Below are 17,027 nucleotides of genomic sequence, written 5' to 3'. Positions count from 1 at the left end.
TCATTTCAAAATCTTTACTTTTCACATCTAAAAGTTCTTTTCACCATGTAGGGCAACATAGTCACAGGTTCCAGGGATTAGGATGTGGATATCTTTCAGGGCCATTGTTCTGCCAACTATACACACTAAAGTTTTAAGAAGTTCTATTCCCACAACATATTCATCTATATAAGAAAATAAAGAAATGGAATTCTGGGTTGGGTACAGTGGTTCACATTTGTAATCCCAGCACTTTGGAAGACTGAGGTGGGTGGATCACATGAGGCCAAGAGTTCGAGACCAGCCTGGACAACATGGCGAAACCTCATCTCTACTAAAAATACAAAAATTACCTAGGTATGGTGGCACATGCCTGTAATCCCAGCTACCCAGGAGGCTGAGGCACAAGAATTGCTTGAACCCAGGAGGCGGAGGTTGCAGTCAGCTGAGATTGTACCACTGCATTCCAGCCTGGGTGACAGAGACCCTGTTTCAAAAAAAAAAAAAAAACAGAAAAGAAAAAAAAAAATTAGCTGGGTGTGGTTTCATACACAGTCCCAGCTACTCATGAGGCTGAGGTGGGAGAATCACTCGAGCCTGGGAATTTGAGCCTGCAGTGACCCACAGTCACACCATTGCACTCCAGCCTGGGCAACAAAGCAAGACCCTGTTTCCAAAAAAAGAAAGAAAGAAAAGCAAAGAAATTGAGTTCTTTTGTCTGTTGTTAACTGCGTTCTTCCTTTTACGGCTGAATTGTGTCCCCCGGGAAAATTAATGTGTTAAAGTCCTAACCCCTAATACCTCAGAATGTGACTCTATTTGAGCATAGGGCCTTTAAAGGGGTAAATAAAGTGAGATTATCTGAGCGGGCCCTAATTCAATAGGACTGGTGTCTTTGTAAGAAGAGGAGATGAGGACACACACAGAACAAAAAGATCATGTGAAGACAAGGAGAGGATGACCCATCTACAAGCCAAGAGAGGCCTCAGAAGATCAACCTAGCCAACACCTTGATCTTGAACTTCTAGATTCCAGAATTGTGAGAAAACAAACTTCTGTTGTTTAAGCCACCCAGGCTGCTATACTGTTGTTTATAGCAATCCTAGAACACTAACATACTCCCTAATGCTAGTTCAACATATTTTGAAACAACCATGACTACAATCCCATCATTACTGCTTCATTATCAAACTACTGTAGTTCTCCTGACCCAAGTTTAATCACTTTGTTTCCGTCTCCCTGGTAACAACCTAATCTTGACCTGAATGTGACACAGAATTTTAACCTATCCACCTGCATTTCCCTGATTACTCTGTGGAAAATACATTCATCCTCACAACCGCCTCTCGGTTCTTTATCCAGTCCCGGCTGCTTTTCCCAAGATTGTATATCTTTAATTATTCCTTCTTTCTCTAACATCATCAGTCTCCCTACTAGTGAATCTTTCTACTCAAACTACAAAAACATTTGATTCTACTTATTCAGTCTCACTGCTCTGCACAGCAAATAGCCAATAGTTTTCTTAAAGCACTCAACTCCTGAACAAAGTAATCTGCACTCAACCTCTACATCCTCATCATCAATTCACTCCTTCACACCTCCCATTCTGACTTTTTCCCCTAACATTTGGCTAAAGCTGTTACTTCTGATGTCACTAGTGACCTTTTTTATGATTGCCAAATCACTTCTCATTCTCCTTGATCTGTCTGCAACTGTTGACAGTGTAGATGTCACTCTTTCTCAATGCTGTATTGTTTTGAGGTTTTTTTTTTTCCCTTCCTCTCAAAGCTTTCCTCCTTCCCTTCTTGCACAGATTCTACTTCTAAAAATATGTATTGAACCCCTACCATGTTTCAGAAAAAAGCCGATTCCAATGCTTATTTTTTTTCTTTCGCTTCTCTACTTGAAGTGAGCTTTCCCATGTTTAGATGTAATTGTTTTTCAAGGATCAATTCTTGATGTTCTCCTTTTTTAATGGATTTTGTCATAACACGAATTTACTAGTAACAATTTCAACTAGGGTTTCAAAGCGAATAAAGCCCAAAACTTTATTTTTCTCCCATCAGTCTCTTCACATTTTTCTATCAGCATGTTACTCCAGTATTTAAATTTAACATGTCTAAACTAAACTTTCTTTTTTTTTTTTTTTTTTTTTGAGACAGAGTCTGGCTCTGTCGCCCGGGCTGGAGTGCAGTGGCCGGATCTCAGCTCACTGCAAGCTCCACCCCCCGGGTTTACGCCATTCTCCTGCCTCAGCCTCCCGAGTAGCTGGGACTACAGGCGCCCGCCGCCTCGCCCGGCTAGTTTTTTGTATTTTTTAGTAGAGACGGGGTTTCACCGTGTTCGCCAGGATGGTCTCGATCTCCTGACCTCGTGATCCGCCCGTCTCGGCCTCCCAAAGTGCTGGGATTACAGGCTTGAGCCACCGCGCCCGGCCTAAACTAAACTTTCTATAAGTTAACAGAGCATGCTTACCAAACTTGCGCATTGAAAAAGGCAGAACATACAATATTAAATATCACGGCAGACTTAATCATTACGTTGAAACTAATCATATAAATTTTAATGTGGATAAATGCAAAGTTCTGCAAATATCTTTCATACAGATATAAACATGAGTGACCAGTTCTTAAAAAGGAATCTGCAAAAAAGAGACAAAAGACTACGTTAGAAAGCTAGTAAATCATAGACTATGTTAAGATAACATAGTATCTAAAACAAGAGGGAAAAGTATTCCATTGTTCTCTGGGCAGAAGATACTAGAGTCAAACTTTTTTTTTTTTTTGAAAAAAGGTCTTACTCTGTCACCTAGGCTGGAGTGCAGTGGCAAAATCACAGCTCCTACAGCTTCTGCCTCCTGGGCTTAAGCAATTCTCCCACATCAGCATTTCGAGTAACTGGGACCACAGGTGTGCACCACCATGCCTGGCTATTTTTTTATTTGTTGTAGAGGCACGGTCTCCCTATGTTGTCCAGGCTGGTCTTGAACTCCTGTGCTCAAGTGATCCTCTGACCTTAGCCTCCTAAAGTGCTAGGATTGCAGGTGTGAGTCACCATGCCCAGCCTAGAGTCAAACTTTTAAAATAGTTGCTGGAACTTACCGCCAAACAGCTAGCCAGAGATTAGTAAAAGCAATCTGGAGGGAAGGAATCTGAAAATTGTTTCCTATTAAAAAAGTTTTTTTTAAAGAACTGTTTCATGTAAAATAGCTATGAAGAGCCAACATAATGAAATGTAGCTACAGAGGGCAAAACACATGATAAAGTTCAGCTCAAAAAAAGGAAGACCTTTCTAAGAAAGATGTTAAATATATAGATATATCTATAGACACTTTTCATATAGTGGCCTCTGCATCACCAAAAATATTTAAGCATTTAAAAGCTGCATTAAAAAAGAGCCATCTAATTTAATAAACAATGAACTTGATTCAAATAGTATTGAATTCCAACACAGACTCAACAACAAGCATCTTGGAAAAGTTACTTACTTCTCTGAACCTCATATTCTCATATATAAAATTATATAATGTTATCCTGGGTTGTTATGAAGATTATATATAATACATGTGAATCATTTGGCTCTTATTATTATAATTTTTAACAATGTATAGTTAAAAATTGTGACCAAATTACCTAATACTAGTATTGTAAAAATACTAACATCTTTTGATTCGAGATTTGCTGAGAGCCTGGTCAAAATATATATCATTGCTTAGATTGCATTGTTTTTCTACATCACAAAAGAGTTCATTGTGTATTAGTCAGGGTTCTCCAGAGAAATAAGACCAATAGGATGTGTGTATATATATATGAGACGGAGAGAAAGTGAGAGAGTAAGATGGATTTATTTTAAGGAATTGGCTCATGCAATTGCAAAGGATAGCAAATCTGAAATCTGCAGGGCAGGCCAGCAGGCTGGGAACCCAGGGAAGATTTGATGTTATAGTCTCAAACCTGAAGCCTGTCTGGAGGCAGAATCCTTTCTCAGGGGACCTCAAACTTGTGCTTCAACTGATTGAATGAGGCCCACCCACATTATAGGGGATAATCCACTTCACTCAAAGCCTACTGATTTTTTTTTTTTTTTTTTTGAGACGGAGTCTCGCTCTGTCACCCAGGCTGGAGTGCAGTGGCCGGATCTCAGCTCACTGCAAGCTCCGCCTCCCGGGTTCACGCCATTCTCCTGCCTCAGCCTCCTGAGTAGCTGGGACTACAGGCGCCCGCCACCTCGCCCGGCTAGTTTTTTTTTGTATTTTTTAGTAGAGACGGGGTTTCACCATGTTAGCCAGGATGGTCTCGATCTCCTGACCTCGTGATCCGCCCGTCTCAGCCTCCCAAAGTGCTGGGATAACAGGGCCTACTGATTTAAATGTTAATCATATCCAAAAAATACCTTCGCAGCAACATGTAGACTCATGTTTGATCGAACATCTAGGTATCATAAGCTAGCCCAGTTGACATATTAAGTTAACCATTAGGCTGAGTGCAGTGGTAAGCGCCAGCTACTCCCAGCTACCCAGGAGGCCGAAATGGGAAGATTGTTTGAGCCCAGGAGTTTGAGTTCAGTCTGGGCAACATAGTAAGACCTTATCTCTTAAAAAAGAAAATAAAAAACAGCAAAACAAAACAAACAAAAAACACAGTTCTAAACCAAACTAATTCTACATTCTCACACAAAGGAAGGTATGGCGAAAAATACATTTTTGCTTGACAGAGCAGGCAAAGGAAAAAAATTAAGGCCAGGTACAGTGACTCAAAACGTGTAATATTAGCACTTTGGGAGGCCGAGGCAGGAAGATCGCTTGAACCCAGGAATTTGAGATAAGACTGGGCAACATAAGGAGACTATATCTCTGCAAAAATTTTTAAAAAGTAGCTGGGTGTGGTGGCGCATGCCTGTGGTCCCAGCTACTTGCGAGACTGAGGTGGGAGGATAGCTTGTATCTGGGAGGTTGAGGCTGCAGTGAGCCGTGAATACACCACTGGACTCTAGTCTGGGCAACAGAAAGAGACCTCGCCTCAAAAAAAAAAAAAAAAAAAAAAAAAAATTTTAACCATGCCAGAAAATGGTTATCTTTCCAATGGTATTAAGTAACATCTCTGCCAGCATTCTGCAACTTCAAAAACTTTAGAAAGTTTCTTTCTAGCCTGATGTGGTGGCTCATGCCTAGTTCAAGCAAAGTGCCCATACCTATAATCCTAGCACTTTGGGAAATCAGGGTGAAAGAATCACTTGAGTCCATGAGTTTGAGACTAGCCTGGGCAAAATAGTGAGACCCTGACTGTACAAAAAATTTAAAAATAAATAAATAAATAAATAGCTGAGCATCATGGTGCACACCAGTAGTCCCAGCTACTGAGTTGGCTCACACGGAAGGATTGCTTGAGCCCCCCTGGTGGAGGCTGTAGTGAGCCTGTGTTCAAGCCACTGCACTCCAGTCTGGGCAACAAAAAAAAGACCTTGTATCAAAAATCATCATCATTATCGTCATCATTAAAATTCTTTTTTTTTTGAGACGGAGTCTCACTCTGTCGCCCAGGCTGGAGTGCAGTGACGGGATCTCAGCTCACTGCAAGCTCCGCCTCCCGGATTTACGCCATTCTCCTGCCTCAGCCTTCCGAGTAGCTGGGACTACAGGCGCCCGCCACCTCGCCCGGCTAGTTTTCTTGTACTTTTTAGTAGAGACGGGGTTTCACCGTGTTAGCCAGGATGGTCTCGATCTCCTGACCTCGTGATCCACCGGTCTCGGCCTCCCAAAGTGCTGGGATTACAGGCTTGAGCCACCAAGCCCAGCCTAAAATTCTTATTACACCCCAAAGTGAGTGACACTGGTGTCAGATAATAGTATCTTTCACTGGTATTATGTAACATCCCCGCCTGCACTCTGCAACTTTAAAGATATTCTTTCTAGGTTGGTGTGGTGGTTTATGCCTATAACCCCAGAACTTTGGGAGGTTGAGGCAGGAGGATCACTTGAGTCCAGGAGTTTGAGACCAACCTCGGCAACATAGTGAGATCCTGTCTCTACAAAAAAATTAAAAAGATAATAATAACCGGGCATGGTGACACCCGCCTGTGGTCCCAGCTACACAGGAGGCCGAGGTGGGAGGATTGCTTAAGCCCAGGAGGTAGAGGTTGCGGTGAGCTGTGTTCAGGCCACTACACTCTGGCCTGGGCGAGAGAGTGAGACCCTGCCTTAAAAAAAAAAAAAAAACTTTGTTAGAGTTTGCTGGCAAGAGTGACTTCTTTGACCATTCACCACAATCTCCTCAGTTTTATTTCCCAGTGTTGTATGCTCCATTAATGTTTCCAAACGAGTGTCAATGGTCAATATGCTGATCTCAGGAAAGCCAAGTTATACACAAACTCTATCTTTTAACTCTGCAGCATCTGCATTCATATATCCATAACCCTAAAGAAGACCAAAAAGCTGAGAAGAAACCAACTGTTTTACTGGAGTGACCTGGTTTATTCTTCTGTGGAATTGGACTAAGCCTCTAGAAAGAACTGAGAGGACTGGGTTATTTCAGGTTCATGTTTTTCTCCAGATCATACCACACTTTCTCCACATCAAATGAAATATCTAAAGTGAAAACACTTTAAATATTTTCATTTGGATTATTTTCAAAATTTTCAGTGTGAAAGTGGTTATTTTTAATCAGTCTTTATATTTGAGATGCATATTGAAATATTTACTGAGAAAATGGTTAAACCTGGGAGATGAATACATGAGATTGCTTATGTTATCCTCTACTTTGTATAGGTTTGACAATTTTATAATTTCTCTGTGGTAGCTGATATTTTACTAGTATTTTAAAAATGAAACAAGTAAATATGTTTAGCTGTCTACCTGTTCCTTAGAGCCATAATAAGTGTATGTCAGTCCTTTTTTCAAGAACTATAAAATTGGGTGGGGTGCAGTGGCTCACACCTGTAATCCCAGCACTTTGGGAGGCCAAGGAGGGTGGATCACTTGACGTCAGAAGTTAAGACCAGCCTGGCCAATATGTTGAAACCTGGTCTCCACTAAAAATACAAAAATTATCTGGGTGTGGTGGCGCATGCCTGTAATTTCAGCTACTTAGGAGGCTGAGGCACAAGAATCGCTTGAACCTGGGAGGTGGAGGTTTCAGTGAGCCGGGAGCGTGCCACTGCACTCCAGCCTGGGCGATAGGGTGAGACTCAGTCTCAAAACAAACAAACAAAACTATAAAATTATGATCATTAATCTTGCACATGTCTCTAGACTGGTGTCTATCTCTATTAGTCCCCAAGCTGTTCCCTTTGGGGAGGAGGACAGACATCTTCAGTAGGAGCACAAATTCTTGGCCTTTGGGGCTCAACAAGTAAATGAAGAGAAAAATTTAATGAACCATTTCATATAAATAATTTTCAACACTACTAAAAGGTTTACTATGGGATCAATGAAATGTAGTAATTTATGGGACATACTCTGAGATTTGGGAAAGATTGTTGCTTACTACGACTACCATGACTATTATTATTATTACTGTTTTGTTTTGTTTTTTGAGATAGAGTTTTTTGTGTTTTTTTGTTTTGTTTGTTTTGTTTTGTTTTGTTTTGTTTTGTTTGAGACAGAATTTCTTGTTGCCCAGGCTGGAGTGCAATGGCGCCATCTTGACTCACCACAACCTCCGCCTCCTGGGTTCAAGCGATTCTCCTGCCTCAGCTTCCCAAGTAGCTGGGATTACAGGCATGCACCACCACGCCCAGCTAAATTTGTATTTTCAGTAGAGATGGGGTTTCTCCATGTTGGTCAAGCTGGACTTGAACTCCCCACCTACAGGTGATCCGCCTGCCTCAGCCTCCCAAAGTGCTGGGATTACAGGCGTTAGCCACCGCCCCTGGCCAACTACCATTATTCTAATAGTTGCTTTTGCCTTCATCATCACTGACCTCAGCCCAGTTCTCCACTGTGATCTCAGGGAATCTTACAAACATACAAAAGGGAAAAAAAAAATTGTCCTTATCTTTTCTCTCCTTAGCTAAAGCATAAGGTTAAGGAAGGATGAACTTCCTTTAGTGACTCCCTCTAAGAACAATGACCTACAGGAAAGGGTGGGGAGGGAGTTACAAGAAACCTTGCCTAGATAAGTCTGCAAAGAGACTGACTTCTAAGAAAGATTTGTTAACATAAAAGTTAATTTAACAGGCTGATTTTTCAGAGCAGTTCATTATCATCACAGGTCATTCTTATTGCATTGTTCTAAGCGACAGATAATATACCTACTGTATCACTATAGGAAAAAGTCCACATGTAAACCATTAAAATGTTTCAAATACCATTTTTTAGTATTCAGTTTTCTTCTTAAATAAACTAGATTTTCAATGTCATCTGTAATTTGTATACAACTTCAAATTTGCTCTCTTCTCTCCCACATACACAGCTCCTGCTGAGCTAATGATTTTCTATTTTCATCTTGCTGTTTATAATTTACTGATGTTTCTTACCAAGAATCTTTGGTTTGATCCACAAAACTCATCTGAACCTATTGCCAGTGTTGAAGTATTACTGTTTTAATGTCATTATTTAATCATAGAAATATTTTCTGTGCATACATTTATTTTTAAATTATGTATAAATAAACTCTACCAAGGCTTTCAGATTGTAGCCCATAATCATTTGTGTGTGTGTGTGTGTGTGTGTTATTTATTTATTTATGTATCTATTTAATGTATTTTTGAGACAGGGTCTTGTTCTGTCACACAGGCTAGAGTACAGTGGCGCTATCATAGCTCACTGTAACTTCAACTCCTAGAGGTTCAAATAGTCCTCTCACCTCAGCCTCTCAAGTAACTGGGACTACACATGTACACCACCATGCCTGACTAATTTTTTAAACTTTTTGTAGAGACTGGGTCTTGCTATGTTATCCAGTCTCAAACCCCTGGCCTCAAGTGATCCTTCTACCCACCTCAGCCTTCCAAAGTGCTGGGATTATAGGCACGAGCCGTCACACCCCACCTTGTGTGTGTTTTTAAATAGTCTTGACATATTTCCAAAGAAGTGCATGTACATTTAATAAAAATTATCCTTAGCCTCTTTTTCAGTGAGCTTAAGAAGGATAATTTGGAAATTTACTACATTTGTTTTCCTGTTTTACTATTTCATCAACACTGGCTGTAGGTACATTCTTTGAATTACAGTAAAGAATTTGGCTGTCTAGATACAACAAAATAAGAACACAAGACTTATTTCAAGTAAATCACTAACTTGTGTTAGCCAACAATGAGCAACAAGATTTTTCCTAACATTTTTGCTGTGTTTCGGTGAAGATATTTAAGATCTAAGAACAATATTTGTTTCACATTTTATCTCCTACCTTTTCCACTCTTTAAATAATGTCTTTAGAAAGAGAACCTATCAAAAACTACAGAACTTGGCCTGAACCTTCTTATGTCAATATATTTTCACTGGATAAATTTACATAAATATACAATGGCCAGGCATGGTAGCTCACGTCTGTAATCCCAGCACTTTCGGAGCCATGGCAGTAGGATTTCTCGAGCCCAGGAGTTTGAGACCAGCCTGGGCAATATAATGAGATTCCCCCCAATCTACAAATAATGATAATAATTTCAAAATTGCCTGGGTGTGATTGTGCATTGTCTATAGTCTCAGTTATTTGGGAGGCTGAGGTGGGAGGATCACTTGAGCCCAGGAGGTGGAGGCTGCAGTGAGGTAGAATCTGGGCCACAGAGCAAGATCCTGTCTCTAAATAAATAAATAGGCCAGGAGTGGTGGCTTACACCTGTAATCTCCACACTTTAGGAGGCTGAGGTGGGAGCATCACTTGGACTCAGATGTTTAAGACCAGCCTGGACAATAGAGTGAGACCTTGTCTTTATTTAAAACATAATAATAAAAATGAAAATAAATAAATATATGTTATATACACAACTCACTCATACATACTCTCACACACACATACGATGTAAACTTTACTGAACGAATCTAAACACAAGAGATATCACCTGTTCATCTGACCTGCATTTGGAAAACCTCCATCTAGAGCCTTGTTTCTTACAATACTATCACAGCTTATTTAAGATAGAAAGACTTGAGATAGTGCATGGCCTCCTTATTTAATGGATACCGAAAACCAAGAACCAAGTCGAAGGAGGAAGTTTTCAGTATTCAATTAGTCAGTGTTCTCTGGATTCTACTGAATCCTCACAGACTTCTTCCTTTAGGAAAAAAAAAAACAAAAAAAAAAAAACAAAACTGAATGAACCTAAAATACTTCTGTGCAAAAATTGAAAAGGCAGCTAAATTCATGCTTAGTTAGTCTTATATGGAAGAAAAATGATTATTTTTAAATATATGTGAATCTAACTCATTTGAGTAGTAGGGACTCATTAAAAAACAAAACCCTCAAAATTCAGGTCTCCATCTGTTTCTTTTGATAAAAATTATGGAACACATGCAATCTCTGTTGTGGTTACGCATGACAGAAAAACACAGAAGCATGCCTTATGATTTCTCTAAAGGGATTTTTAAATCCTCAGAGACATTCCTTAAACAAAATTACTAATGCTAATTTCGTGATGCTCTGTTGGTTTTACTTATATATTAATACGATAACATTCAAATCCTATTGCCTTAAATCTAGACATACCAAGAGAGATTTCTAGCTTCATGCGGGACAGATTACTCCCATATTCCCGCTACAAGCAACTAATAAGTAGGGCAGTAAGGCATTTGGCAATGGCTGCTGGGAAGGATGATTTAAGATATTTCATCTTCCTTTATTAAAACGGTTATATCTTGATACTAGAAAGCCATTTAGTGCTATCCCTGGTGTGCTAAACTCTGAAGAGGTTTTATGGTTTCCTTAATGTTACTTTTTTAGGCCAAAACTCAAAAATCCTTTCTATAGAATCTTCATGGAAAACCTTCCTTCTACACATACACACGCACATACACACACACATGCACACACACACACACACACACACGCCACCTACCTACAGTACTTTCAGACTTAACATCTGAAGTTCAGTATCCCAAAACAGAAGAGGGAAAAGTATATCCTCAGGGATATGAGGATTTAGCAGAAACTGTCCCATCCCACCGTAAAATATTTCTGAAGTTTCATGAGTTGAAATCTTACATTTTGCTTTTAAAATTACCCCAAATTTTGCTTTAGCTGCATATTTTCGTATTTTAATATAAATATTTTGTCTCAAAGAACTAAAAAGTGGCCCAACTGACATTACAAGAAGATATGTGTCCTGTGTTATCACACACATAGTTCCACAAGTCATGGGCACTCAGTTTGAGAGTCTGGAAGTCCAAAATGTACATGTTAGCAAAACTGAGCTGAGAGATAGTAGAATCTGTGTAACAGGCAATCCTATTTTTAGCAAGCATCCAGATAATTTAGACTACATATACTTGGGACCTAGAGATGAGATACACAGGCAGTCTTCCAAAAGGCAGGGAGGAGATGGAGTTCATGGTGGTTGAATATTAGGGGGGATCATTCAATTGTTCAGTTATTTACTCCCTTGTGAGCTCTGGGTACTGAAACAAGTTACTAACTAGAAATACAAAGATGGATAATCACAGTTCCTAACCAAAGAAGATCACAAACTAGCAGAAGAAAACAGACACCTAAACTGGAACTTACAGACTGAAGTGAAAAGTGAAAAGGTAGAGAGACATCAAAGGCATCTGGAATTGAGGAAGTAACAGGAACTAAGGCAGTGGCACTGCCTCTTCCACGGGCTTAAGAGATTTAAGAATTGTTTTAAATTTCTGCAACAGTGCTCAGAGGCTTAGGAAGAAATGTGAAGCATGCAGGTCTATTACTTTCTCAGAACTCCAACTTAGATGTGAAGAGGTAATATCTGGCTTATTTCAACAAGATCAATTCCAAACTCATTCCCTTGAATAACTGAGTTGTTCTAAAAGGGTAAGAAAAGTTTTGTTGTTTTTAAAGACTCATCTCCATTTAATCAAGTTGCTCCACTCTGAAGGCAGTATCAGGTCACAGAGAACTTGTTTGAAGACATTTGGTTTCAGCTACCAAATTGAGTGAAGGGACACAACCTGAGTGATCAGGTTAGATAATCACCTTGACAAGCACTTGCACACATACCCACAAGTCAACATGATGGAGGCTGGAGATAAGTAGAAGTAGTAAAGAAAGATATTCCATTTTGCTGACTTAAGCAAGTCAGATACTAAATAGAAAAAACATGCGGTAAGGAGCAGATAATCTCGTGGGGATTGGGAAGATAATAAATGCAGGTTTGGATAAATTGAAGTTGAGATTCCTTGTGAGCCAGCAAACTGGATGTATAAATCACTCTATTAGGTTTATATAACTGGAGATCAGGAGAAAGATTTGAACTAGAAATTTTTAGTTGAGAGGTTTCACAATGTAAATAATCTCTTCTTGGCCTTTTAGCCAAGATCAAATGTGGTATCTGTTCCTAACAGGTTAAAATCTGATACGTCCTCTATTCAAGGTCAATATATTCAATGTATTTTTGAGCAGGGAGATGGAATAGAAGCTTGCACAATCCATTCCATACATCTACCTGGTATTGCAGTACCTCCAAGAATGGTACACCACACACACACACAAATAGATAATATAGAAGCTGTAAGAGGAGATAAAGATTACTTAGTTTACATAGTTTCTTATAAAAAGTGTTACATGTTATCCAAGTAATTCATATATACGCTTCACTTTTTTTTTTTTTTTTGGAGATAGGGTCTTGCTGTGTTGCCCAGGCTGGAGTGCAGTGGCATGATCACAGCTCACTGCAACCTTGACATCCCAGGCTCAAGCAATTCTTTCACTTCAGGCTGGGTAAGTAGCTGGGATCACAGGTACACACCAGTATGCCTGGCTAATTTTTGTATTTTTTGTAGAGACAAGCTTTTACTATATTGCCCAGACTGGTCTCTAACTCCCGGGCTCAGCAATCTACCTGCCTCAGCCCCCCAAAATGCTATGGTTACAGGTGTAAACCACCTAGCCCATCCAGCTTCACTCTTATTGTTGTATGCAATTTTTACTATCATGCAAATAACCTCAGGTAAATAAAACTAATAGATCACCTTAGAAAATTACACAATTAGTGTGGAAAAAAAAAAAAAGTTTACTTGGAGACAATGGGATAGAATACCGAGTTGAAGGAGGCGAAACCACAGCCCTGATGGAAAGTCAACTTTCTGTGAATGGATAGAAAAGCAGAAGTCAACAAAAAATACTGAAGTAGCCTGAGAATTAAGAGGAAGATCACAAGAGTGCATTTGCTTAGAAATCAATGACACAGGATGTTTTTTAGAAGAAAGTAGTGATCAAAGGTGAAAAAATCTTTCCAGAGATCATGTAAGTCAGTCAGGGGCTTATCTAAGAGCATGAATGCCATTTGCAATCTTCATGAAAACAGTTTTAGGGCAGTGGTTAAGAAAGAAGCAGATAGTGGGACTTTTTAATTTTTATTTATTTGTTTATTTATTTTTTTGAGACAGAGTCTTGCTCTATCGGCCAGGTTGGAGTGTAGTGGTATGATCTTGGCTCACTGCAACCTGTGCCTCCCAGGTTCAAGCGATTCTCCTGCCTCACTCTCCTGAGTAGCTGGGATTACAGGCACGCCACCATGTCTGGCTAATTTTTGTATTTTTGGTAGAGATGGGGTTTCACCATCTTGGCGAGGCTAGTCTTGAACTCCTGACCTCAGATGATCCACCCGCCTCAGCCTCCCAAAGTGCTGGGATTACAGTTGTGAGCCACCATGCTCAGTCGAGATGGTGGAACTTTAAGAAAGGTTAAGAAGCAGAGACAAAAATAATCAGTAACTTGTTCAAGCACTTGGGCTTTAAAAGCAAAAGAGAGGTCAGTAGCTAAAAAAGAGACATGAAACCCAGGGAGAACCATTTGTTTGGTATCTTATTTTATATATATATATAAATATATATATTTTGAGACGGAGTCTTGCTCTGTCTCTCAGGCTGGAGTGCAGTGGCGTGATCTCCGCTCACTGCAAGCTCCGTCGCCTCCCGGGTTCACGCCATTCTCCTGCCTCAGCCTCCCAAGAAGCTGGGACTACAGGCGCCCAGCACCACGCCTGGTAATTTTTTTGTATTTTTAGTAGAGACGGGGTTTCACTGTGTTCTCCAGGATGGTCTCGATCTCCTGACCTTGTGATCCGCCCGCCTCGGCCTCCCAAAGTGCTGGGATTACAGGCGTGAGCCACTGCGCCCGGCCCTTATTTTTTTTAATTTTAGTATTATGCACTTGAATTCAATGAGTGAGAAAGAGCAAGTAAAACGGGAGAGACTGGAAACTGAAAAAAAAGGGAGGATAATTCTCAAACCCAGTGCAGAGACAGGGGGAGTAGCCTCAGAGAAGAGAGGGCAAACCTTTTCCATTAAAACGGGAGGAAAGGCAGAAAGGTAGTATTGCAGAGTAGTGTGCAAATTTCGTGCTGGAATATTGAGGAAGTTTCTGGGAGTTTCTCTTTTCTCTATGAGGATCCACTGAAGAAAAGGGTATGAGAGGTAGAGGAAATACAGCTGAAGTAAGATATTTGAGGGAAATTAATTAGTCTTGAAATCACCACAATGAACAGCAGAAGGATAAACTTACTTGGGAAAAAGAAAACATTGTCCAGCAGTGTTCATGGTCCAAGTGAAGTGGTTAACTATAAATTTAACAAGTAGCAATTATCCTGGACTTTTCTTGGTTTTGTTTTAATTTTCTATAGCAGTACTCAAAAGTCACAAAGAAATGTGAAGAATAGAGGTTCATTATTTTCTCCAACCTAAGACCTAGATGTGAAGAGTTAACGTCTGGTTTACTTCCATTAGACCAATTCTAAAATCATCCTCATGAGTAATTGATTACTCCAACAGGGCAAATACATTTTTGTTTTCTTTTAATGATTTATCTCAATTTAATCAAGTTGCTTCTCCTTGAGGCAGGGTCAGGTCATGGAGGTCTTATCACAAGATGTGTGGTCTCAGATACCAAATGGGTTGAAGGGACAAGACATGAATAACCAAGTCAAACTCCTCACTCCAAATTTTAGGGGAACTGAGACACAACAGCATACATACAGAGTTCATCACCAGTTATTGAAGAATAAAAGGAACCATTTCTTCAAAGTAATGCAGTAATAAGAATAATTATATATTTTACCTGTAAAAGAAAGACTGAGAACAAGGATCTAAGCTCACTTAATATGACATTATTGCCAAGTTTTTTAAAATTCAAACTACTTAAGGGTTATTGGTCTGAGAGGTTGAGTTGAATTTACAGATAGGAATTAAATGGCCTCAACTGTGTGGACTGAAGGGTTGCAGAGTCAGGCAGATTACAAAATGAGGCTTTGAAATCTTAGAAGAGCTCTCTATTCCCTAATCACATACTCAGAGCATTTGTGCGGTATCACCAAAATGACGGGTGCTGTAAATACTATATGGGAATTAAAAGGAAATACTATGATCATGAGAGGGTAAATTAAGATGAAATGGAGAAAGAGGATCACAGAAGAATGACAACAGAACCAGAGCGAAAGAAAGGTCAAAAGTTCAACAAATTTTCAAAAGAAAATTTCATATGTGAATAAAAACAGACTAAAAGGACAGAAAAATGTAGAAATGCTAGTGGCATTTCTTCCCTTTTCTTAAATATTAATATATTATTGATACTGTCAAAGACTCTCTCCTTTCACCAAAACTTTAGAGGGTCTCTCCAGTCCTTTCTGACTAGGACCAACCTTCAAGGTCCCTCTCCATCCTTGTAGAACTGTGAGATCAAAAATCCTACTAGCCAGTTTACCAAAAATTCCCTACCCCTGATATTGGGGTCTCTGACTACCCTTGATATCTGATCTCACCATCTTGCCCTCAGCAATAAATCTACTAAGTCAATAGAGCCAGAGATCCCCTAATCCTTGATGTCTCCTCCTAGTAACTTCCCATCCACTGACCTCCAGCCTGCTCCTTGGTTATAAATCTCCACTTGTATACTTTTCTTGGGGAGCATGTAAAAAGAAAAAACATTCTAACTTTCCCTTGTTGGAATCAAACTGGAGTCCACTCTCCGTCCCGCACTGTAAGACCCGATTGCAGTCCCTATACCTATCATCATGGCCTACCTTGAATAAAGTCTGCCTTACCATCTGTTTTTTTTTTTTTTTTTTTTTGAAACGTAGTCTGGCTCTGTCGCCCAGGCTGGAGTGCAGTGGCGCGATCTCGGCTCACTGCAAGCTCCGCCTCCCGGGTTCACGCCATTCTACCGCCTCAGCCTCCCAAGTAGCTGGGACTACAGGCGCCCGCCACCGTGCCCGGCTAATTTTTTGTATTTTTAGTAGAGACGGGGTTTCACCGTGTTAGCCACGATGGTGTTGATCTCCTGACCTCGTGATCTGCTCGCCTCAGCCTTGCAAAGTGCTGGGATTACAGGCAGGAGCCACCACGCCCGGCTGCCTTATCATCTTTAACAAGTGAAATGATAAATGTTTTTCTGAAGCAGTATGTATAGTATAATGTAGAAATGTAGGGGAAAGGAACACTTCAGGAACAGATGATGAAAAGCACATAAGTGTAAATGATAGGAATCAAGCATAACATTCAACTGAAAGCAATCACAGAACCTAGGGGAATGCACTGAAGCAGAGGAACATTAGCCTCTGAGAAACCAGTGGGAGTCTACTAGAGGTGTAGGCGAGCAATGATAACAAGCTGGAATCTAGAATTTTGGTTCTTAAATACTGTATGCTCTTCTATTGCTCTCATAACATGTTTTCTGGCTGGACCCAGTGGCTCACACCTGTAATCCCAGTACTTTGGGAGGCCAAGGCAGGCAGATCACCTGAGGTCGAGAGTTTGAGACCAATCTGGCTAACACAGTGAAACCCCGTCTCTACCAAAAATTAGCCAGGCGTGGTGGTGGGCACCTGTAGTCCCAGCTACTCGGGAGTCTGAAGCAGGGAGAATTGCTTAAACCCAGGAGGCGGAGGTTGCAGTGAGCCGAGACCCTGCCTCTGCACTCCAGCCTGGG

At 40.3% G+C, this 17,027-nt stretch overlaps 1 non-coding gene across 1 annotated transcript; it reads left to right on the top strand.

Annotated features, from left to right (window-relative positions):
• Positions 1-12,396: 12,396 nt before the first annotated feature.
• LOC112624039 lies at positions 12,397-12,586 on the top strand. Its single transcript, XR_003119353.1, has one exon. It is a non-coding gene; the product is annotated as a U2 spliceosomal RNA (small nuclear RNA).
• Positions 12,587-17,027: the final 4,441 nt, after the last annotated feature.

Source organism: Theropithecus gelada, chromosome 4 (assembly GCF_003255815.1).
Source record: "Theropithecus gelada isolate Dixy chromosome 4, Tgel_1.0, whole genome shotgun sequence".
Lineage (NCBI taxonomy): Eukaryota > Metazoa > Chordata > Mammalia > Primates > Cercopithecidae > Theropithecus > Theropithecus gelada.
This window is presented reverse-complemented; position numbering and strand designations above follow the sequence as displayed.